Source organism: Scyliorhinus torazame, chromosome X (assembly GCF_047496885.1).
Source record: "Scyliorhinus torazame isolate Kashiwa2021f chromosome X, sScyTor2.1, whole genome shotgun sequence".
Classification (NCBI taxonomy): domain Eukaryota; kingdom Metazoa; phylum Chordata; class Chondrichthyes; order Carcharhiniformes; family Scyliorhinidae; genus Scyliorhinus; species Scyliorhinus torazame.
In genome coordinates, this window is record NC_092738.1 from 21406962 (window position 1) to 21432497 (window position 25536).

Below are 25536 nucleotides of genomic sequence, written 5' to 3' on the forward strand. Positions count from 1 at the left end.
TTCTGCTGACAGGTATCAGGTAGAAAATACAGAATCATAGAAAAATAGAGTGCAGAAAAGGCCCTTGGGACGATCAAGTCTGCACAGCAACATGAAAGGCACCTTATCTGCCAATGCTAATCCCATTTGCCAGCACTGGGCCCATAGCCTTGAATGTTGTGACGTGCCAAGTGCTCATCCAGGTACTTTTTAAAGGATGTGAGGCAACCCGCCTCTACTGCCCTCCCAGGCCGTGCGTTCCAGACCCTCACCACCCTCTGAGTACAAATATTTTTCCTCAAATCCCCCCTGAACCTCCCGCTCCTCACCTTGAACTTGTGTCCCCCTCGTAACCGACCCATCAACTAAGGGGAACAGCTGCTCCCTATCCACCGTGCCCATGCCCCTCATAATCTTGTACACCTCGATCAGCTCGCCCCTCAGTCTTCCCGGTCCAGAGAAAACAACCCAAGCCTATCCAACTTCTCTTCATACAATTGAGAATCAAGAGGAATTTAGAAGATTCAGAGGGGAGGTGAGAAAGTTCATTCGAGAAGCAAAGAGAGATTATGAGAACAAACTGGCAGCCAACATAAAGGGGAATCCCAAAGTCTTTGGGATATTATAAATAGTAAACGGAGGATTAGTAGCATAAAATGGAATTTACATATGGAGGCAGGCAGCATGATTGAGGTATTAAATGAATACTTTGCATGTGTCATTACATGGCAGCACGGTAGCCTTGTGGATAGCACAATTGCTTCACAGCTCCAGGGTCCCAGGTTCGATTCCCGGCTTGGGTCACTGTCTGTGCGGAGTCTGCACATCCTCCCCGTGTGTGCGTGGGTTTCCTCCGGGTGCTCCGTTTTCCTCCCACAGTCCAAAGATGTGCGGGTTAGGTGGATTGGCCGTGATAAATTGCCCTTAGTGTCCAAAATTGCCCTTGGTGTTGGGTGGGGTTACTGGGTTATGGGGATGGGGTGGAGGTGTTGTCCTTGGGTGGGGTGCTCTTTCCAAGAGCCGGTGCAGACTCGATGGGCCGAATGGCCTCCTTCTGCACTGTAAATTCTATGATAATCTATGATTACCAAGGAGGTAGATGCTATTCACGCCATATTGACAGAGGAGGAAGTGGTGCGTGGACTGTCGGTATTTAAAGTTGACAAGATACTGGGATGAGATGCATCTTAGGATATTGATGGAAGTTGCAGGGCACTGGCCATATTCCTTCAGTCTTCGCCAGGGTCCCAGGTTCGATTCCAGGCTTGGGTCACTGTCTGTGCGGAGTCTGCACGTTCTCCCGTGTCTGCGTGGGTTTCCTCCGGGCGCTCCGGTTTCCTCCCACAAGTACCGAAAGGTATGCTGTTAGGTAATGTGGATATTCGGAATTCTCCCTCAGTGTACCCGAACAGGCGCCGGAATGTGGAGACTAGGGGCTTTTCACAGTAACTTTGTTGCAGTGTTAATGTAAGCCTACTTGTGACAATAAAGATTATTAAATTAAATCAAAGGTGCCAGAGGACTGGAGAATTGCAGACATTACACCCTTGTTCAAGAAAGGTTATAAGGATAAACCCAGCAATTACAGACCAGTCAGTGGCGGGGAAGGTTAAGGAATCAATTATTCGGGATAGAATTAGCAGTCACATGGAAAGACGTGGGTTGATTAGAAAGAGCCAGCGTGGATTTGTAAAGGGGAAATCCTGTTTATATATTTTGCTCGAGTTTTTTGAAGAGGTAACAGTGAGGGTTGATGAGGGTAATGCTGTTGATGTGGTGTACATGGACTTTCAGAAGGCATTCGATACAGTGCCACACAACAGACTTGCGAGAAAAATCATAGCTCATGGAATGAAAGGGACGGCGGCAATGTGGATACAAAATTGGCTGGATAATAGGACGCAGAGAGTAATTGTCAATGGATATTTTTCAGGCTGGAGGAAAGTTTGCAGTGGAGTTCCCCAGGGGTTGGTATTGAACATAGAACATACAGTGCAGAAGGAGGCCATTCGGCCCATCGAGTCTGCACCAACCTACTTAAGCCCTCACTTCCACCCTATCCCATAACCCAATAACCCCTTCTAACATTTTTGGACGCGAAGGGTAATTTAGAATGGTCAATCCACCTAACCTGCACCTCTTTGGACCTTGCTTTTCTGCTGTATATTAATAATCTAGAACTTGGAGTGCAATGGGACAATTTCAAAGTTTGGGGATGACAAGAAACTTAAAATCACGGTAAGCTGTGCAGGATGACACAGTGGATAGCATTGCTGCCGATGGCGCTGAGGATCCGGGTTTGAATCCCGGCCCTGGGTCACTGCCCGTGTGGAGTTTGCACATTCTCCCCCTATCTGCATGGGTTTCACCCCTACAACCCAAAGCAGTGCAGGGTAGGTGGATTGGCCATGCTAACTGCCCCTTAATTGGAAAAAATAATTGGGTACTCGAATAAAAAATAAAAAAATTTTAAACACTGTAAGCTGTGAGGAGGACAGTGCAGAATTTCAAAAGGACATGGACAAGTTGCTGGAGTGGGCAGATAGGTGGCAGATGAAGTTCAACGTGGAGAAGGGTGAGTCTATGGATTTTGGTGCAAAGAGCATGGAGAGACAATAGAAAAGAAAGGGTACAATTCTTAAGAGGGTGCAGGACCAGAGAGAGACCAGCCCAGTATATATGTGCATAGATCATTGAAGGTGGCAGGACAGATGGCGAGAACAGTTTATAAAGCATATAGTATTCTGGGCTTTATTAATAGGGGCATAGAGTACGAGGGTAAGGAGGTTATGGTGAACTTCTACAAGACACTAGTTAGACCTCATTTGGAATATTGGATGCCACACTGTAGGAAGGATGTGAGCACATTGGAGAGAGTGCAGAAGAAGTTTACAAGAACAGTTCCAGAGATTTTCTAAATGGCGTAATGCTCAGGAAATCAGGAGCTCAAAGGGACTTGGGAGTCCTTGTTCACGATTCACTTAAGGTTAATGTGCAGGTTCAGTCGGCAATTGGGAAGGCAAATGCAATGTTAGCATTCATGTCAAGAGGGCTAGAATACAAGAGCAGGGATGTACTTCTGAGGCTGTATAAGGCTCTGGTCAGACCCCATTTGGAGTACTGTGAGCAGTTTTGGGCCCTGGATCTGAGGAAGGATGTGCTGGCCTTGGAAAGGGTCCAGAGGATATTTACAAGAATGATCCCTGGAATGAAGAACTTGTCGTATGAGGAACAGTTGAGGACTCTGGGTCTGTACTCAGTGGAGTTTAGAAGGATGAGGGGGGATCTTATTGAAACTTGCAGGATACTGCGAGGCCTGGATAGAGTGGACGTGGAGAGGATGTTTCCACTTGTAGGAAAAACGAGAACCAGAGGACACCATCTCAGACTAAAGGGACGATCCTTTAAAACAGAGATGAGGAGGAATTTCTTCAGCCAGAGGGTGGTGAATCTGAGGAACTCTTTGCCGCAGAAGGCTGTGGAGGCCAAATCACGGAGTGTGTTTAAGACAGAGATAGATAGCTTCTTTTCTTTTAACAAACAATTTTATTGAGGTATTTTAGGCATATAGAAAAAGTGACATTGTACAGTACACAAAAAAAAAGAAGTTAAGACACAAATTACAAATTAAACATAGTGCAAACCATGGCTCTGTTCACGCACGGACCTGCCTCAATATCCCCCTACTCTACTCTACCCTAGACCCCCCACCCCCCTCACCCCTGCTGCGCTTACTCCTCTGCGAAGAAGTCAATAAATGGCTGCCACCTTCGGGCGAACCCTGGTAGCGAACCTCTCAAGGCGAACTTGACTTTCTCTAGGCCAAGAAAGCTCGCCATGTCTGATAGCCATACCTCAGCCCTCAGGGGCTTTGAGTCCCTCGATGCTAACAGTATTCGGCGCCGGGCTACCAGGGAAGCAAAGGCCAGAACGTCAGAGATAGATAGCTTCTTGATCAATAAGGGGATCAGGGGTTATGGGGAGAAGGCAGGAGAATGGGGATGAGAAAAATATCAGCCATGATTGAATGGCGGAGCAGACCCGATGGGCCGAGTGGCCTAATTTTGCTCCTATGTCTTATGGTCTTATGAGAAACTTCAGTTCTGAGGATAGATTGGAGAGATTGGGACTGTTCTCCTTGGAGAGAAGCAGGTTGAGAGGAGATTTGATCGAGATGTTCAAAATCATGAATGAGTAGGACAGAGTAGACGGGGAAAAACTGTTCCTGCTCGTAAAAGGATCTGGAAAGAGTGGGAACAGATTTAAAATGATTTGCAAAAGAAGCAAATGTGATGGGAGAAAAAGCTTTTTCAGACAGTGAGTGGTTTGGGGTCTGGAATGCACTGTCTGGGAGTGTGGTGGAGGCAGGTTCAATCGAGGCATTTAAGAGGGTGTTAGATGATTATTTGAACAGAAACAATGAGCAGGGGTACGGGGAAAAGGCAGGAATGACACTAAGTCATAAGTAAACAGTCCAACTAGGGAAGGGGCGGTACTGGACCTGGTATTGGGGAATGAGCCCGGCCAGGTGGTAGATGTTTCAGTAGGGGAGCATTTCGGTAACAGTGACCACAATTCAGTAAGTTTTAAAGTACTGGTGGACAAGGATAAGAGTGGTCCGAGGATGAATGTGCTAAATTGGGGGAAGGCTAATTATAACAATATTAGGCGGGAACTGAAGAACATAGATTGGGGGCGGATGTTTGAGGGCAAATCAACATCTGACATGTGGGAGGCTTTCAAGTGTCAGTTGAAAGGAATACAGGACAGGCATGTTCCTGTGAGGAAGAAAGATAAATACGGCAATTTTCGGGAACCTTGGATGACGAGTGATATTGTAGGCCTCGTCAAAAAGAAAAAGGAGGCATTTGTCAGGGCTAAAAGGCTGGGAACAGACGAAGCCTGTGTGGCATATAAGGAAAGTAGGAAGGAACTTAAGCAAGGAGTCAGGAGGGCTAGAAGGGGTCATGAAAAGTCATTGGCAAATAGGGTTAAGGAAAATCCCAAGGCTTTTTACACTTACATAAAAAGCAAGAGGGTAGCCAGGGAAAGGGTTGGCCCACTGAAGGATAGGCAAGGGAATCTATGTGTGGAGCCAGAGGAAATGGGCGAGGTACTAAATGAATACTTTGCATCAGTATTCACCAAAGAGAAGGAATTGGTAGATGTTGAGTCTGGAGAAGGGGGTGTAGATAGCCTGGGTCACATTGTGATCCAAAAAGACGAGGTGTTGGGTGTCTTAAAAAATATTGAGGTAGATAAGTCCCCAGGGCCGGATGGGATCTACCCCAGAATACTGAAGGAGGCTGGAGAGGAAATTGCTGAGGCCTTGACAGAAATCTTTGGATCCTCGCTGTCTTCAGGGGATGTCCCGGAGGACTGGAGAATAGCCAATGTTGTTCCTCTGTTTAAGAAGGGTGGCAGGGATAATCCCGGGAACTACAGGCCGGTGAGCCTTACTTCAGTGGTAGGGAAATTACTGGAGAGAATTCTTCGAGACAGGATCTACTCCCATTTGGAAGCAAATGGACGTATTAGTGAGAGGCAGCACGGTTTTGTGAAGGGGAGGTCGTGTCTCACTAACTTGATAGAGTTTTTCGAGGAGGTCACTAAGATGATTGATGCAGGTAGGGCAGTAGATGTTGTCTATATGGACTTCAGTAAGGCCTTTGACAAGGTCCCTCATGGTAGACTAGTACAAAAGGTGAAGTCACACGGGATCAGGGGTGAACTGGCAAGGTGGATACAGAACTGGCTAGGCCATAGAAGGCAGAGGGTAGCAATGGAGGGATGCTTTTCTAATTGGAGGGCTGTGACCAGTGGTGTTCCACAGGGATCAGTGCTGGGACCTTTGCTCTTTGTAGTATATATAAATGATTTGGAGGAAAATGTAACTGGTCTGATTAGTAAGTTTGCAGACGACACAAAGGTTGGTGGAATTGCGGATAGCGATGAGGACTGTCTGAGGATACAGCAGGATTTAGATTGTCTGGAGACTTGGGCGGAGAGATGGCAGATGGAGTTTAACCTGGACAAATGTGAGGTAATGCATTTTGGAAGGGCTAATGCAGGTAGGGAATATACAGTGAATGGTAGAACCCTCAAGAGTATTGAAAGTCAAAGAGATCTAGGAGTACAGGTCCACAGATCACTGAAAGGGGCTACACAGGTGGAGAAGGTAGTCAAGAAGGCATACGGCATGCTTGCCTTCATTGGCCGGGGCATTGAGTATAAGAATTGGCAAGTCATGTTGCAGCTGTATAGAACCTTAGTTAGGCCACACTTGGAGTATAGTGTTCAATTCTGGTCGCCACACTACCAGAAGGATGTGGAGGCTTTAGAGAGGGTGCAGAAGAGATTTACCAGAATGTTGCCTGGTATGGAGGGCATAAGCTATGAGGAGCGATTGAATAAACTCGGTTTGTTCTCACTGGAACGAAGGAGGTTGAGGGGCGACCTGATAGAGGTATACAAAATTATGAGGGGCATAGACAGAGTGGATAGTCAGAGGCTTTTCCCCAGGGTAGAGGGGTCAATTACTAGGGGGCATAGGTTTAAGGTGAGAGGGGCAAAGTTTAGAGTAGATGTACGAGGCAAGTTTTTTACGCAGAGGGTAGTGGGTGCCTGGAACTCACTACCGGAGGAGGTAGTGGAGGCAGGGACGATAGGGACATTTAAGGGGCATCTTGACAAATATATGAATAGGATGGGAATAGAAGGATACGGACCCAGGAAGTGTAGAAGATTGTAGTTTAGTCGGGCAGTATGGTCGGCACGGGCTTGGAGGGCCGAAGGGCCTGTTCCTGTGCTGTACATTTCTTTGTTCTTTGTTTGTTCTTTGCTCATTCGGAGAGCTGGTGCAGACACGATCGGCCAAATGGTCCTATTGTGCGCCGTAACAATCCTGCGATTCTGTGATGACCTTTTATAATACGTTGACGCTGACAATTAAAAAAAAAAATTTAGAGTGCTCAATTATTTTGTTTTCAAATGAAGGGGCAATTTAGCGTGACCAATCCACCTGCCCTGCACATCTTTGGGTTGTGGGGGTGAAACCCACGCAGACACGGGGAGAATGTGCAAACTCCACACGGCCAGGATTCGAACCCGGGTCCTCAGCGCCGTGAGGCAGCAATGGACGCTGAAAATTAAGGTCCCCTGCATCGTAGCCTGACGAGAACTTTGATGGTGAAAGTTTGTCTTCACATTATTCTTCTTGAAATCTTGTAGCTGTGAGATTGTTACGGGCACATCTGCCACATTGTACCCCTGACAATGGCATCCTCCTGTGGCTCATCTAAATCTTTGCCCTCTTCAGATTCCTATTCTTCCAAGTCCTCCACATCTGAGGAAATGTCTCCTGCATGTCTCCTTCTGGCAACACCTCTCCCCTTCACAGCATTAGTTTGTGCAAGGCCAGCAAACAACGATGATGTGGGACACCCTCTGCGGTGATTTTTGGAGAGTCCTGCCTGACAGGTCCAAACATCGGAAACGCATCTTTAAGAAGCCAATATTACGGTCTATTAAGGACCTTGTGGATTATACCACGAGAGGTTTTCTCTGGTTGTATTTTTCAACCACAACCCTTTGCCTGTACATCTGGCCTGTTTCTCTATATGTGTTTTACTAGAAATGAAGTCTTACAACACCAGGTTAAAGTCCAACAGGTTTATTTTGAATCACTAGCTTTCGGAGCGTAGCTCCTTCATCAGGCGAGTGAAGAGGTGGGTTCCAGAAACACAGCATATAAAGACACAGCCAATGATGCAAGATAATACTTTGAATGTGAGTCTTTGCAGGTAATACATTTAGTATGTATTACCCACATCTGATCATCAGATGTCTCAGCACTGTACAGCCAATACATATAGTATGTATTACCTACTAATTAAGTCTTTACAGGTCCAGATGGAGCAACTGGAGAGAGGGATAATCACAGGCTAAAGAGGTGTGAATTGTGTCAAGCCAGGACAGTTGGTAGGATTTTGCAAGCCCAGGCCAGATGGTGGGGGGTGAATGTAATGCGACATGAATCCAAGGTCCCGGTTGAGGCCGTATTCGTGTGTGCGGGACTTGGCTATCAGTTTCTGCTCGCCGATTCTGCGTTGTCGCGCGTCCTGAAGGCCGCCTTGGAGAACGCTTACCCGGAGATCAGAGGCTGAATGCCCTTGATTGCTGAAATGTTCCCCGACTGGAAGGGAACATTCCTGCCTGGCGATGGTCGCACGTCCACATCATGACTAGAGATGAAGTCACTGTAGTCGAGAAGCTCAAACTATTTTGAGAGACTCTGGAGTCTGAATCTCTCCCCAGCTTGCTTGTAATAAATAACTTCTGACTTTAACCCTCTCCGGTCTCTGAGTGACATTTATCCCACAACACCCATGAAGATGCTTCCACATCAATTGGGTTTAGTTCGGACAGCTTGAGAATAGCTTAACTGCTGCAAGCTGTGTAGAAGAGCTATGACTCCCATGAAACCAAATACAGCCAGAGATTTGTTACCAATCATCATTTCTGTGTGAAAGAAAAGAGTGACTTGTATTTGTAATCTTCAGGATCATCAGGTGTCTCAGCACTGTACAGCCAATTCAGGATTTGTAATGTAGAACTGCAGCATCCAATATGTGCACACATCCACCCAAGCCTCAATTTCATGTCTGATCAGAAAGACAGCACTTCTGACAGTGCAGCACACCCTCAGTACTGCACTGGACCATTAGCCTTGATTTGGGACTTGAACTTTGAACCTTGTGACTCGGAGACAAGAAAGCTACCAACTGAGCCATCGCTGACACTCTTGTAGGATATAATAAACTAATAATATCAAATAACACCTTACATGGAAAGAAAACAAAAATTACCATTCCGGGCCTCTTCAAGTTCCAGATCCTCTTTCTATTAACTTTGCCTGGTGAAGCTACAGTGCTACCACCCCCTCCCCTGGCCCGTACGTAGGCCTTGGGTTAAAATAGTGGTCAGGCCCTGATGACATAATCAGAGCCTTGCTGAATATTTAAGGGAGGACCCCCCATCCCCCCTCAACTTTGCTTGCTGAAAGAATGCCAGTTAGAAATGCAACCCAGAGGACACAGGTCACTGCAGGCATTTTAGATGCCCCTGTGCAGTGATTCCATCACCCACTCCCCCTCCTCCCCCAACAGACTGGCATCTGTACATTAAAAATAAAATATATTTGCAGTGATGACTCAGATTGAAGCACCCGGTAACATGTGGCCTTTAAGGGATGTCCAGGAGTCTGACTAAAGCCATACAATGGATAAAAGTGCTTGCTTCTGAAACTAGTTTGTCGTGCTAATGAAATGCTCCAAGTGTTGCCCACAAAGAATGTTTATTTCTATTTGAACACCTACTTTTGTGGATTGGTAGTTTGCTCTCCACATCTTTTCTTTGCTGCACTATTTCATATTTGGACATAATAATAATAATCTTTATCATTGTCACAAGCAGCACGGTAGCATAGTGGTTAGCACAATTGCTTCACAGCTCCAGGGTCCCAGGTTCGCTTCCTGTTTGGGTCACTATCTGTGCGGAGTCTGCACATCCTCCCCGTGTGTGCGTGGGTTTCCTCCGGGTGCTCCAGTTTCCTCCCACAAGTCCAAAGATGTGCAGGATGGGTGGCTTGGCCATGCCAAATTGTTCTTAGGTTAGATGGGATTGCAGGGTTACGGGGATAGAGTGGAGATGTGGGGTTAAGTGGGGTGCTCTTTCCAAGAGGCGGTGCAGACATGATGGGCCTCCTTCTGCACTGTAAATTCTATGAAATTGGCTACCACATATTTCTTACATTACAACTGTGACTAAGCTTCATTGACAGTAAAGTGCCTTAGGATGTCTTGAGGTCATGAAAGGTAATCGAAAAGAATTGTGTATGTGGAGCACTTGAGAATGTTTAAGAGATGTGTCTGGTAAATCTCAGATTGTACATCATTCCGACCACAGATTTCCCATTGGAAGCAACCATCACTTGAAAATCTGCTCCGAAGCCTATTAACCAACGTTCATTCAATGCTGGCGGTATGAGACTGGAGATCTTATTCAGTCACTTGATGGGTGATCCAGGGGAGAAGCCCTGGAGCTATAACATATCCGAATGGCGAACATGTACCAAGCCAGCCATTCTTTAATTGGTAAAAAAAACCTGATCATCACTCTACAAGTGTGTGATTCCAGTTCTGGTTCACATTGCTCTGATATGACTGGATACAAATGGCAGAAGGAGTGGCCTGGACTCAAACAGCAACAGTGGAAAGCAAATGCAAAAGGCCATTCCTTCGTGCTCCAAATGGTGTGTTGCAAGGTTACGATTCAACTGAATTCAGATGATTTTGAAAGAGCACTCTGCAGATGAATAACTAGCATGGTACTAAGCCACTCAGACCAGAAAATCCAGGTCACCATGGCAATGAGCGGCAGTCGTTTTAAGTGCCTTCCAGTTTCAATATTTAGCATTGATTTGTGTCACTTTTCCCATTCATCGCCATCGTCAAGGCCACATTAACCGATTTCAGCTGACATGCAACCACTATGCCCCAGTCTGCTATTCGGCAAAGGAGAAGGAAAATTAACGCGCCCTTATCCAGCACCCCTACTCCACCACCTCTACCAACATAAGCGAGAGTATGTGACAGGAACGGATCAAATCCAGCTCAGTTGAATAACCACCCAGCACTCACTGCCTAGAATAGATACACAGATGGGGGAGGTAAATGGACACTCACAGGGTATGTGCCTTCAGGAAGATATCACGCAATTCACCTCAAATGCACTACAAACTATTACTTTAGTGACTGCAGGAGACGGGAGTTGGATTACTCTTCATTGTGAGAGATTATCATGGACTTCATAGCGGAACATTTAGAAAGCAGTGGCAGGATCAGTCAGAGTCAGCATGGATTTATGAAAGGAAAATCATGCTTGACAAATCTGCTGGAATTCTTTGAAGCGGTAACCAGTACAGTTGACAAGGGGGAGCCAGTCGATGTGGTATATTTGGACTTTCAGAAGGCGTTTGACAAAGTCCCGCATAAGAGATTATTGTGCAAAATTAAAGCGCATGGGATTGGGGGAAATGTATTGAGGTGGATAGAAAACTGGTTGGCAGAGAGGAAACAAAGAGTAGGGATTAATGGGTCCTTTTCAAATTGGCAGGCAGTAACCAATGGGGTACCACAGGGATCGATGATGGGACCCCAGCTATTCACGATATATGTTAATGATTTGGATGAGGGAACAAAATGTAACATCTCAAAGTTTGCAGATGATACCAAATTAGGTGGGAGGGTGAATTGTGACGAGGATGCTGGGATCCTACAGCAAGATCTGGACAGGTTGGGCGAGTGGACAAACCAATGGCGGATGCAGTATAATTTGGATAAGTGTGAGGTTATTCATTTTGGAAGCAAAAACAGGAAGGCAGATTACTACCTGAATGGTTGTAAATTGGGAGAGGGGAGTGTGCAGCGGGACCTGGGTGTCCTTGTGCACCATTTGCTGAAGGTAAGCATGCAGGTGCAGCAGGCGGTAAAGAAGGCTAATGGTATGTTGGCCTTCATTGCAAGAGGTTTCGAGTATAGAAGCAGGGATGTGTTGCTGCAATTGTGCAGGGCCTTGGTGAGGCCACACTTGGAGTATTGTGTGCAGTTTTGGTCTCCTTCTCTGAGGAAGGATGTTCTTGCTCTCGAGGGAGTGCAGCGAAGGTTTACCAGACTGATTCCAGGGATGGTGGGACTGTCATATGAGGAGAGATTGACTAGGTTGGGATTATTCTCGCTGTAGTTCAGAAGAATGAGGGGGGATCTCATAGAGACTTATACAATTCTAACAGGACTAGACGGGGAGATGCAGGGAAGATGTTACCAATGATGGGTGTGTCCAGAACCAGGGGTCACAGCCTGAGGATTCAAGGTAAACCATTTCGGATAGAGATAAGGAGACATTTCTTCACACAAAGAGTGGTGAGCCGTGGAATTCATTACCACAGGAAGTAGTTGATGCTAAAACTTAGAATATATTCAAGAGGCGGCTGGATATAGCACTCGGGGAGAATGGGATCAAAGGCTATGGGGAGAAAGCAGGAATAGGCTATTGAGTTGGATGACCAGCCATGATCGTGATGAATGGCGGAGCGGGCTCGAAGGGCCAAAAGGCCTCCTCCTGCTCCTATCTTCTATGGATCTATGTATTACAGGTTACACCTTTGCACTTAATATTATTATTTTATTAAATTCAGAGTACCTAATTCATTTTCTTTTCAATTAAGGAGCAATTTAGTGTGGCCGATCCACCTACCCTACACATCTTTGGTTTGTGGGGGCGAAACCCACGCAGACACGAGGAGAATGTCCCACAAGTCCCGAAAGACATGCAGTTATACCATAAGACCATGAGCCATAGGAGCAGAATTAGGCCACTCGGCCCATCGAGTCTGCTCCGCCATTCAATCATGGCTGATATTTTTCCCATCCCCATTCTCCTGCCTTGTCCCCATAACCCCTGATCCTCTTATTAATCAATAACCTATCTGTCTCCGTCTTAAAGACACTCAGTGATTTGGCCTCCACAACCTTCTGTTGTGTAATTTGGACATTCTGAATTCTCCCTCTGTGTCCCCGAACAGGCGCCGGAATGTGGCGACAAGGGGCTTTTCACAGTAACTTCATTGTAGTGTTAATGTAAGCCTACTTGTGACACTAATAAAGATTATTATTATGTGCAAACTCCAAACGGACAGTGACCCGGGGCCAGGATCAAACCCAGGTCCTCGGCGACGTGAGGCAGCAGTGCTAACCACTGCACCACCGTACCGCCCTGCACTTAATATTAATGATGCCCCAAAATGGTGAACAATTATAAATTCCACTCCAGATCATAAACTCACTCATGTAATTTGTGGGTTGTAACAACTAATAGATCACAGCATTACTTAATGGGAGCAAAGCACAATAATAGTGATTAGCCCAGGCCCGGCACTATCTCTGGCAAATGATTCATTTTGTATTTAATTAATCTTTTATATTCATGGTTAAATGAAATGTTGTTAGGTCAGTGTCCTGTTCAGAAGAAACATGAAGCTTCCGTCACATACGCTGTAGTTGTTGCCGGGTCCCAGAGGCCATCAGACAGCTGCACATATTTCCAAATACCAGATGTTGGGAAGGTTAAGTACAATATTAATGATAGTGTGATGTTTGATTTAACACACACTGGAAAATGCTCCATTGCTTCCAAGTATGCTGTGGCAGGAAGAGCATATAAGCCATAATACTTGAACTCTCCAAAACTCCCCAAGTTCTAAGAGTAAAATCTAAATACATAGATCATGGGCAATGGTTCATGAAGGAATGTGTCTCTGAAGTATGTCGGAGCTTTTAGTCACAAGCACTGCAGGCAAATGTGATTGAAGACGATCATTTCCTCAGCTTGGTAAACACCATCAATTATTCAGTGTCCCACGCATTAAATGGGGCCTTTTAAAAGACGCCCAGGAACACTTAGCGCAACGTAGGCCCCAAAGTGATAAGTTGAGCACAGTTAGACATCATTTTTAAATTGCTCCATTCCTTAGCCCATCTGCTGCTGCATCCCTCTGCTTAAGTTACCTTTAAACTTGACTATTCCAATACTTTCCCGGCTCACCTACCATAATCAACTCCCAGGAAACTTTAGCTCACTGCTGTCTGTGTCCCGATCTCATACCCCGGCCTTTCCCGCCAGTCGGATCTTCCACGAATGCCCGCCGTGAGTTTCCCGATTGGGGGGGGCGCGGCGGAATCCTGCCAATGAGGGCAGCCTCCGGCACCGCAAATCATGCGGCGGGAGGCACGGAAAATCCGGTCCACCAGTTCCATCCATGTATCATTCCTATCCTCGCTGGCCTACATTAACTCCTGGCCCGGCGACACCTCAAATTCACATCCACCCCACTTGTACCAGAATGGAATATTTCCCCCCATTGTTCTTTCGAAGAATCCATATGCAGAAACTCCTGACCTGGAATCCCAGATGGTCAGACTGTCGCTTCTGCTCAGGTTTAGACTTTTTATAACAGGAACCAAGACACGTAAAATTTACAGTAAGATCAATTTAACTTGCATCTTTCCTTTGGCTGTCCAATAATTACAATCAATAGGTTTGTAAATTTACACACAATCAATTTTTATTAATAATAATAATTATGATTAAACAAGCACCAAAAACTGGTTAACTGTTAATCTAATTCCTAACCCCCCTCTTTAACTCACCCCACCTTCTACACACACACATAAAACAAACACAGAAGGGAAAGAGGGGGTGTAAAGGAAATTAATGCAAGAAGTAAAAAGATTAAAAGGCTGGATTCTCCGTTGCCCAACGCTGAAATCGGGGCCAGTGCTGGTTTGACACTGGTCCGCCCCTTCCAAAATGGCGTCAATGTGACACGTGCCGCGCGCCGTTTCAGCGCCATTGGCAACGGCCGACACACCCAAGATGCTTCGCCCCCGATGGGCTAAGTTCCCGGCGGCGCGGGACACGTGTGGTCTGAGCCGACGTGCTGTCGGCGCGGACTGTATCCAGCGCCGTCGCACTCAGCTGGGATCCATGCCGCTGGCTGGGGAGGGCATCTGGTAGGGCTGGGGGGGACTGGTGGGGGGTGGCCAGGGGGTGACCAGGGGTTGGGCTGTGGGGTCGCAGTTTGTGAGTTTGGTTGCACGCATGGCAGGCGCCATGTTATACGGCGTGACCTGTGCAGGTCGTCAGCCGTGCGCATGCGCGGCCTGGGACCCGGCCATTCTCTGGCCCATTTCTGCACAATCCGCGGGTGTTTCACGCAGCACCAGTGCTAGCCCTTCACCGGTACCGGAATCGATGAGGGGTTCGTGCCGATTTGCCGGTTGTGTAACACCACGGGTCCCACACCACCATCGGCACTTAGCCACAGAAATGTCGAATTCCGCCCCAAGTCTCTGTTTCGGGTGGATGTCTTCCTGTACACATTTCTTCAGGCTAGGCCTTCAGTTGGAGGAGGTCTTTGATTTCAGTGTGTAACGGTTTTCACTGCAGATTCATCAGGATCACAAGACTTCTCTGCAGATTCAGAAACAGCAAGCAGGAACCTTTTTCAGAGGAAGAGAGAGAGCGAGAAACTCACAGCTTCTTCTCTAAGGGTCCTGGTGCGATCTGTCTCCTAGGTTCTCTGAAAACATCCCAACTGGCAGGACCCAATCACTCTCTATCGCCAGGCAGAATCAGGGTCTTCGGCCAATCAATCAAACCGAATCCCTCCAATCTCTCAGGTGCCAGAAAGTCTGAGTCCTTCTGGTTAAAATCTAAATCTCCAAAAGAACAGTGAATTATTTGGCAACTTTTAAGTTCCTCACTTTCTCCACTCGACTTAACGATACATGTTTCTGGCTAGCGGCCTGGAACTGTTGTTTTGGATTTAACTGGGAACCCCTTCGGGGGGGGAAAAACAGTGGGTGATTGTGTACGTACATGGGTGGTTTTCTGTTAGTAGATGTTTTTGACATGCTACTGGTTTCTGTTGTCTCTGATTATACTGTTTCTATATGTCGATGAATTGTTTCGATGTTGACAGACTATCTACGAGCTGTGAGGGAATAAATTGGCTAGATGTTGGCTTTTAGCCAGTGGCCTGTTTCGTGGCTCATTGTTTTGAGCTGAATTTGGCCCCTTTCTGGGAGGGGGGGGTATTTTCTACTCTCTCTCTCATACTGTGCCATCGTACTGTGCCAATGTTCTGTGCCATCGTACTGTGCCATCCTACTGTGCCATCGTACGGTTCCATCGTACTGTGCCATCCTACTGTGCCCTATGTTGACGTGCCCCTTTTCGGTGGTCTGCGTTGCTCGCTGGAGTTTCTCTTCCACCGGTGTGGGGCTGCCATTCGGGGCGGGGGTGGTTGTATGTATATGCGTACTGAAGATTTTGATATGTGATCGTTGAATTGTGATGAGGCTTTGTGCCTTGCGACTGTTTTTGCTATGTAACTGTTGAAGTGTGATGAGGCCTTGTGCCTTGCGACTGTTTTTGCTATGTAACTGTTGAAGTGTGATGAGGCCTTGTGCCTTGCGACTGTTTTTGCTGTGTAACTGTTGAAGTGTGTTGAGGCCTTGTGCCTTGCGACTGTTTTTGCTATGTAACTGTTGAAGTGTGATGAGGCCTTGTGCCTTGCGACTGTATTTGCGATGTAACTGTTGAAGTGTGTCGAGGCCTTGTGCCTTGCGACTGTTTTTGCTATGTAACTGTTGAGGTGCGTTGAGGCCTTGTGCCTTGCGACTGTTTTTGCGATGTAACTGTTGAAGTGTGTCGAGGCCTTGTGCCTTGCGACTGTTTTTGCGATGTAACTGTTGAAGTGTGTCGAGGCTTTGTGCCTTGCGACTGTTTTTGCTGTGTAACTGTTGAAGTGTGACGAGGCCATGTGACTTGCGACTGTTTTTGCTATGTAACTGTTGAAATGTGATGAGGCTTTGTGCCTTGCGACTGTTTTTGCGATGTAACTGTTGAAGTGTGTTGAGGCCTTGTGCCTTGCGACTGTTTTTGCGATGTAACTGTTGAAGTGTGTCGAGGCTTTGTGCCTTGCGACTGTTTTTGCGATGTAACTGTTGAAGTGTGACGAGGCTTTGTGCCTTGCGACTGTTTGTGCTATGTAACTGTTGAAGTGTGTCGAGGCTTTGTGCCTTGCGACTGTTTTTGCGATGTAACTGTTGAAGTGTGACGAGGCTTTGTGCCTTGCGACTGTTTGTGCTATGTAACTGTTCAAGTGTGTCGAGGCTTTGTGCTTTGCGACAGTTTTTGCGATGTAACTGTTGAAGTGTGACGAGGCCTTGTGCCTTGCGACTGTTTTTGCGATGTAACTGTTGAAGTGTGACGAGGCTTTGTGCCTTGCGACTGTTTTTGCGATGTAACTGTTGAAGTGTGACGTGGCTTTGTGCCTTGCGACTGTTTTTGCGATGTAACTGTTGAAGTGTGTTGTGGCCTTGTGCCTTGCGACTGTTTTTGCGATGTAACTGTTGAAGTGTGACGAGGCTTTGTGCCTTGCGACTGTTTGTGCTATGTAACTGTTCAAGTGTGTCGAGGCTTTGTGCTTTGCGACAGTTTTTGCGATGTAACTGTTGAAGTGTGACGAGGCCTTGTGCCTTGCGACTGTTTTTGCGATGTAACTGTTGAAGTGTGACGAGGCTTTGTGCCTTGCGACTGTTTTTGCGATGTAACTGTTGAAGTGTGACGTGGCTTTGTGCCTTGCGACTGTTTTTGCGATGTAACTGTTGAAGTGTGACGAGGCTTTGTGCCTTGCGACTGTTTTTGCTATGTAACTGTTGAAGTGTGTCGAGGCTTTGTGCCTTGCGACTGTTTTTGCTATGTAACTGTTGAAGTGTGTTGAGGCCTTGTGCCTTGCGACTGTTTTTGCGATGTAACTGTTGAAGCGTGTTGAGGCTTTGTGCCTTGCGACTGTTTTTGCTATGTAACTGTTGAAGTGTGTCGAGGCTTTGTGCCTTGCGACTGTTTTTGCTATGTAACTGTTGAAGTGTGGCGAGGCCTTGTGCCTTGCGACTGTTTTTGCTAAGTAACTGTTGAAGTGTGTTGAGGCCTTGTGCCTTGCGACTGTTTTTGCGATGTAACTGTTGAAGTGTGTTGAGGCTTTGTGCCTTGTGACTGTTTTTGCTCTGTAACTGTTGAAGTGTGTTGAGGCCTTGTGCCTTGCGACTGTTTTTGCTATGGAACTGTTGAAGTGTGTCGAGGCTTTGTGCCTTGCGACTGTTTTTGCTATGTAACTGTTGAAGTGTGTTGAGGCCTTGTGCCTTGCGACTGTTTTTGCTATGTAACTGTTGAAGTGTGTCGAGGCTTTGTGCCTTGCGACTGTTTTTGCTGTGTAACTGTTGAAGTGTGTTGAGGCCTTGTGCCTTGCGACTGTTTTTGCGATGTAACTGTTGAAGTGTGTCGAGGCCTTGTGCCTTGCGACTGTTTTTGCGATGTAACTGTTGAAGTGTGTCGAGGCTTTGTGCCTTGCGACTGTTTTTGCTATATAACTGTTGAAGTGTGACGAGGCCATGTGCCTTGCGACTGTTTTTGCCACGTAACTGTTGAAGTGTGACGAGGCTTTGTGCCTTGCGACTGTTTGTGCTATGTAACTGTTGAAGTGCGTCGAGGCTTTGTGCCTTGCGACTGTTTTTGCGATGTAACTGTTGAAGTGTGACGAGGCTTTGTGCCTTGCGACTGTTTTTGCTATGTAACTGTTGAAGTGTGACGAGGCTTTGTGCCTTGCGACTGTTTGTGCTATGTAACTGTTCAAGTGTGTCGAGGCTTTGTGCTTTGCGACAGTTTTTGCGATGTAACTGTTGAAGTGTGACGAGGCCTTGTGCCTTGCGACTGTTTTTGCGATGTAACTGTTGAAGTGTGACGAGGCTTTGTGCCTTGCGACTGTTTTTGCGATGTAACTGTTGAAGTGTGACGTGGCTTTGTGCCTTGCGACTGTTTTTGCGATGTAACTGTTGAAGTGTGTTGAGGCCTTGTGCCTTGCGACTGTTTTTGCGATGTAACTGTTGAAGTGTGACGAGGCTTTGTGCCTTGCGACTGTTTGTGCTATGTAACTGTTCAAGTGTGTCGAGGCTTTGTGCTTTGCGACAGTTTTTGCGATGTAACTGTTGAAGTGTGACGAGGCCTTGTGCCTTGCGACTGTTTTTGCGATGTAACTGTTGAAGTGTGACGAGGCTTTGTGCCTTGCGACTGTTTTTGCGATGTAACTGTTGAAGTGTGACGTGGCTTTGTGCCTTGCGACTGTTTTTGCGATGTAACTGTTGAAGTGTGACGAGGCTTTGTGCCTTGCGACTGTTTTTGCTATGTAACTGTTGAAGTGTGTCGAGGCTTTGTGCCTTGCGACTGTTTTTGCTATGTAACTGTTGAAGTGTGTTGAGGCCTTGTGCCTTGCGACTGTTTTTGCGATGTAACTGTTGAAGCGTGTTGAGGCTTTGTGCCTTGCGACTGTTTTTGCTATGTAACTGTTGAAGTGTGTCGAGGCTTTGTGCCTTGCGACTGTTTTTGCTATGTAACTGTTGAAGTGTGGCGAGGCCTTGTGCCTTGCGACTGTTTTTGCTAAGTAACTGTTGAAGTGTGTTGAGGCCTTGTGCCTTGCGACTGTTTTTGCGATGTAACTGTTGAAGTGTGTTGAGGCTTTGTGCCTTGTGACTGTTTTTGCTCTGTAACTGTTGAAGTGTGTTGAGGCCTTGTGCCTTGCGACTGTTTTTGCTATGGAACTGTTGAAGTGTGTCGAGGCTTTGTGCCTTGCGACTGTTTTTGCTATGTAACTGTTGAAGTGTGTTGAGGCCTTGTGCCTTGCGACTGTTTTTGCGATGTAACTGTTGAAGTGTGTCGAGGCTTTGTGCCTTGCGACTGTTTTTGCTGTGTAACTGTTGAAGTGTGTTGAGGCCTTGTGCCTTGCGACTGTTTTTGCGATGTAACTGTTGAAGTGTGTCGAGGCCTTGTGCCTTGCGACTGTTTTTGCGATGTAACTGTTGAAGTGTGTCGAGGCTTTGTGCCTTGCGACTGTTTTTGCTATATAACTGTTGAAGTGTGACGAGGCCATGTGCCTTGCGACTGTTTTTGCCACGTAACTGTTGAAGTGTGACGAGGCTTTGTGCCTTGCGACTGTTTGTGCTATGTAACTGTTGAAGTGTGTCGAGGCTTTGTGCCTTGCGACTGTTTTTGCGATGTAACTGTTGAAGTGTGACGAGGCTTTGTGCCTTGCGACTGTTTTTGCTATGTAACTGTTGAAGTGTGACGAGGCTTTGTGCCTTGCGACTGTTTTTGCTATGTAACTGTTGAAGTGTGTCGAGGCTTTGTGCCTTGCGACTGTTTGTGCTATGTAACTGTTCAAGTGTGTCGAGGCTTTGTGCTTTGCGACAGTTTTTGCGATGTAACTGTTGAAGTGTGACGAGGCCTTGTGCCTTGCGACTGTTTTTGCGATGTAACTGTTGAAGTGTGACGAGGCTTTGTGCCTTGCGACTGTTTTTGCGATGTAACTGTTGAAGTGTGACGTGGCTTTGTGCCTTGCGACTGTTTTTGCGATGTAACTGTTGAAGTGTGACGAGGCTTTGTGCCTTGCGACTGTTTTTGCTATGTAACTGTTGAAGTGTGTCGAGGCTTTGTGCCTTGCGACTGTTTTTGCTATGTAACTGTTGAAGTGTGTTGAGGCCTTGTGCCTTGCGACTGTTTTTGCGATGTAACTGTTGAAGCGTGTTGAGGCTTTGTGCCTTGCGACTGTTTTTGCTATGTAACTGTTGAAGTGTGTCGAGGCTTTGTGCCTTGCGACTGTTTTTGCTATGTAACTGTTGAAGTGTGGCGAGGCCTTGTGCCTTGCGACTGTTTTTGCTAAGTAACTGTTGAAGTGTGTTGAGGCCTTGTGCCTTGCGACTGTTTTTGCGATGTAACTGTTGAAGTGTGTTGAGGCTTTGTGCCTTGTGACTGTTTTTGCTCTGTAACTGTTGAAGTGTGTTGAGGCCTTGTGCCTTGCGACTGTTTTTGCTATGTAACTGTTGAAGTGTGTCGAGGCTTTGTGCCTTGCGACTGTTTTTGCTATGTAACTGTTGAAGGGTGTTGAGGCCTTGTGCCTTGCGACTGTTTTTGCTATGTAACTGTTGAAGTGTGTCGAGGCTTTGTGCCTTGCGACTGTTTTTGCTGTGTAACTGTTGAAGTGTGTTGAGGCCTTGTGCCTTGCGACTGTTTTTGCGATGTAACTGTTGAAGTGTGACGAGGCTTTGTGCCTTGCGACTGTTTGTGCTATGTAACTGTTCAAGTGTGTCGAGGCTTTGTGCTTTGCGACAGTTTTTGCGATGTAACTGTTGAAGTGTGACGAGGCCTTGTGCCTTGCGACTGTTTTTGCGATGTAACTGTTGAAGTGTGACGAGGCTTTGTGCCTTGCGACTGTTTTTGCGATGTAACTGTTGAAGTGTGACGTGGCTTTGTGCCTTGCGACTGTTTTTGCGATGTAACTGTTGAAGTGTGACGAGGCTTTGTGCCTTGCGACTGTTTTTGCTATGTAACTGTTGAAGTGTGTCGAGGCTTTGTGCCTTGCGACTGTTTTTGCTATGTAACTGTTGAAGTGCGTTGAGGCCTTGTGCCTTGCGACTGTTTTTGCGATGTAACTGTTGAAGCGTGTTGAGGCTTTGTGCCTTGCGACTGTTTTTGCTATGTAACTGTTGAAGTGTGTCGAGGCTTTGTGCCTTGCGACTGTTTTTGCTATGTAACTGTTGAAGTGTGGCGAGGCCTTGTGCCTTGCGACTGTTTTTGCTAAGTAACTGTTGAAGTGTGTTGAGGCCTTGTGCCTTGCGACTGTTTTTGCGATGTAACTGTTGAAGTGTGTTGAGGCTTTGTGCCTTGTGACTGTTTTTGCTCTGTAACTGTTGAAGTGTGTTGAGGCCTTGTGCCTTGCGACTGTTTTTGCTATGGAACTGTTGAAGTGTGTCGAGGCTTTGTGCCTTGCGACTGTTTTTGCTATGTAACTGTTGAAGTGTGTTGAGGCCTTGTGCCTTGCGACTGTTTTTGCTATGTAACTGTTGAAGTGTGTCGAGGCTTTGTGCCTTGCGACTGTTTTTGCTGTGTAACTGTTGAAGTGTGTTGAGGCCTTGTGCCTTGCGACTGTTTTTGCGATGTAACTGTTGAAGTGTGTCGAGGCCTTGTGCCTTGCGACTGTTTTTGCGATGTAACTGTTGAAGTGTGTCGAGGCTTTGTGCCTTGCGACTGTTTTTGCTATATAACTGTTGAAGTGTGACGAGGCCATGTGCCTTGCGACTGTTTTTGCCACGTAACTGTTGAAGTGTGACGAGGCTTTGTGCCTTGCGACTGTTTTTGCGATGTAACTGTTGAAGTGTGACGTGGCTTTGTGCCTTGCGACTGTTTTTGCGATGTAACTGTTGAAGTGTGTTGAGGCCTTGTGCCTTGCGACTGTTTTTGCGATGTAACTGTTGAAGTGTGACGAGGCTTTGTGCCTTGCGACTGTTTGTGCTATGTGACTGTTCAAGTGTGTCGAGGCTTTGTGCTTTGCGACAGTTTTTGCGATGTAACTGTTGAAGTGTGACGAGGCCTTGTGCCTTGCGACTGTTTTTGCGATGTAACTGTTGAAATGTGACGAGGCTTTGTGCCTTGCGACTGTTTTTGCGATGTAACTGTTGAAGTGTGACGTGGCTTTGTGCCTTGCGACTGTTTTTGCGATGTAACTGTTGAAGTGTGACGAGGCTTTGTGCCTTGCGACTGTTTTTGCTATGTAACTGTTGAAGTGTGTCGAGGCTTTGTGCCTTGCGACTGTTTTTGCTATGTAACTGTTGAAGTGTGTTGAGGCCTTGTGCCTTGCGACTGTTTTTGCGATGTAACTGTTGAAGCGTGTTGAGGCTTTGTGCCTTGCGACTGTTTTTGCTATGTAACTGTTGAAGTGTGTCGAGGCTTTGTGCCTTGCGACTGTTTTTGCTATGTAACTGTTGAAGTGTGGCGAGGCCTTGTGCCTTGCGACTGTTTTTGCTAAGTAACTGTTGAAGTGTGTTGAGGCCTTGTGCCTTGCGACTGTTTTTGCGATGTAACTGTTGAAGTGTGTTGAGGCTTTGTGCCTTGTGACTGTTTTTGCTCTGTAACTGTTGAAGTGTGTTGAGGCCTTGTGCCTTGCGACTGTTTTTGCTATGGAACTGTTGAAGCGTGTCGAGGCTTTGTGCCTTGCGACTGTTTTTGCTATGTAACTGTTGAAGTGTGTTGAGGCCTTGTGCCTTGCGACTGTTTTTGCTATGTAACTGTTGAAGTGTGTCGAGGCTTTGTGCCTTGCGACTGTTTTTGCTGTGTAACTGTTGAAGTGTGTTGAGGCCTTGTGCCTTGCGACTGTTTTTGCGATGTAACTGTTGAAGTGTGTCGAGGCCTTGTGCCTTGCGACTGTTTTTGCGATGTAACTGTTGAAGTGTGTCGAGGCTTTGTGCCTTGCGACTGTTTTTGCTATATAACTGTTGAAGTGTGACGAGGCCATGTGCCTTGCGACTGTTTTTGCCACGTAACTGTTGAAGTGTGACGAGGCTTTGTGCCTTGCGACTGTTTGTGCGATGTAACTGTTGAAGTGTGACGAGGCTTTGTGCCTTGCGACTGTTTTTGCTATGTAACTGTTGAAGTGTGACGAGGCTTTGTGCCTTGCGACTGTTTTTGCTATGTAACTGTTGAAGTGTGTCGAGGCTTTGTGCCTTGCGACTGTTTGTGCTATGTAACTGTTCAAGTGTGTCGAGGCTTTGTGCCTTGCGACTGTTTTTGCTATGTAACTGTTGAAGTGTGACGAGGCTTTGTGCCTTGCGACTGTTTTTGCTATGTAACTGTTGAAGTGTGTCGAGGCTTTGTGCCTTGCGACTGTTTGTGCTATGTAACTGTTCAAGTGTGTCGAGGCTTTGTGCTTTGCGACAGTTTTTGCGATGTAACTGTTGAAGTGTGACGAGGCCTTGTGCCTTGCGACTGTTTTTGCGATGTAACTGTTGAAGTGTGACGAGGCTTTGTGCCTTGCGACTGTTTTTGCGATGTAACTGTTGAAGTGTGACGTGGCTTTGTGCCTTGCGACTGTTTTTGCGATGTAACTGTTGAAGTGTGACGAGGCTTTGTGCCTTGCGACTGTTTTTGCTATGTAACTGTTGAAGTGTGTCGAGGCTTTGTGCCTTGCGACTGTTTTTGCTATGTAACTGTTGAAGTGTGTTGAGGCCTTGTGCCTTGCGACTGTTTTTGCGATGTAACTGTTGAAGCGTGTTGAGGCTTTGTGCCTTGCGACTGTTTTTGCTATGTAACTGTTGAAGTGTGTCGAGGCTTTGTGCCTTGCGACTGTTTTTGCTATGTAACTGTTGAAGTGTGGCGAGGCCTTGTGCCTTGCGACTATTTTTGCTAAGTAACTGTTGAAGTGTGTTGAGGCCTTGTGCCTTGCGACTGTTTTTGCGATGTAACTGTTGAAGTGTGTTGAGGCTTTGTGCCTTGTGACTGTTTTTGCTCTGTAACTGTTGAAGTGTGTTGAGGCCTTGTGCCTTGCGACTGTTTTTGCTATGTAACTGTTGAAGTGTGTCGAGGCTTTGTGCCTTGCGACTGTTTTTGCTATGTAACTGTTGAAGGGTGTTGAGGCCTTGTGCCTTGCGACTGTTTTTGCTATGTAACTGTTGAAGTGTGTCGAGGCTTTGTGCCTTGCGACTGTTTTTGCTGTGTAACTGTTGAAGTGTGTTGAGGCCTTGTGCCTTGCGACTGTTTTTGCGATGTAACTGTTGAAGTGTAACGAGGCTTTGTGCCTTGCGACTGTTTGTGCTATGTAACTGTTCAAGTGTGTCGAGGCTTTGTGCTTTGCGACAGTTTTTGCGATGTAACTGTTGAAGTGTGACGAGGCCTTGTGCCTTGCGACTGTTTTTGCGATGTAACTGTTGAAGTGTGACGAGGCTTTGTGCCTTGCGACTGTTTTTGCGATGTAACTGTTGAAGTGTGACGTGGCTTTGTGCCTTGCGACTGTTTTTGCGATGTAACTGTTGAAGTGTGACGAGGCTTTGTGCCTTGCGACTGTTTTTGCTATGTAACTGTTGAAGTGTGTCGAGGCTTTGTGCCTTGCGACTGTTTTTGCTATGTAACTGTTGAAGTGTGTTGAGGCCTTGTGCCTTGCGACTGTTTTTGCGATGTAACTGTTGAAGCGTGTTGAGGCTTTGTGCCTTGCGACTGTTTTTGCTATGTAACTGTTGAAGTGTGTCGAGGCTTTGTGCCTTGCGACTGTTTTTGCTATGTAACTGTTGAAGTGTGGCGAGGCCTTGTGCCTTGCGACTGTTTTTGCTAAGTAACTGTTGAAGTGTGTTGAGGCCTTGTGCCTTGCGACTGTTTTTGCGATGTAACTGTTGAAGTGTTTTGAGGCTTTGTGCCTTGTGACTGTTTTTGCTCTGTAACTGTTGAAGTGTGTTGAGGCCTTGTGCCTTGCGACTGTTTTTGCTATGTAACTGTTGAAGTGTGTTGAGGCCTTGTGCCTTGCGACTGTTTTTGCTCTGTAACTGTTGAAGTGTGTCGAGGCTTTGTGCCTTGCGACTGTTTTTGCTGTGTAACTGTTGAAGTGTGTTGAGGCCTTGTGCCTTGCGACTGTTTTTGCTATGTAACTGTTGAAGTGTGTCGAGGCTTTGTGCCTTGCGACTGTTTTTGCTGTGTAACTGTTGAAGTGTGTTGAGGCCTTGTGCCTTGCGACTGTTTTTGCGATGTAACTGTTGAAGTGTGTCGAGGCCTTGTGCCTTGCGACTGTTTTTGCGATGTAACTGTTGAAGTGTGTCGAGGCTTTGTGCCTTGCGACTGTTTTTGCTATATAACTGTTGAAGTGTGACGAGGCCATGTGCCTTGCGACTGTTTTTGCCACGTAACTGTTGAAGTGTGACGAGGCTTTGTGCCTTGCGACTGTTTGTGCTATGTAACTGTTGAAGTGTGTCGAGGCTTTGTGCCTTGCGACTGTTTTTGCGATGTAACTGTTGAAGTGTGACGAGGCTTTGTGCCTTGCGACTGTTTTTGCTATGTAACTGTTGA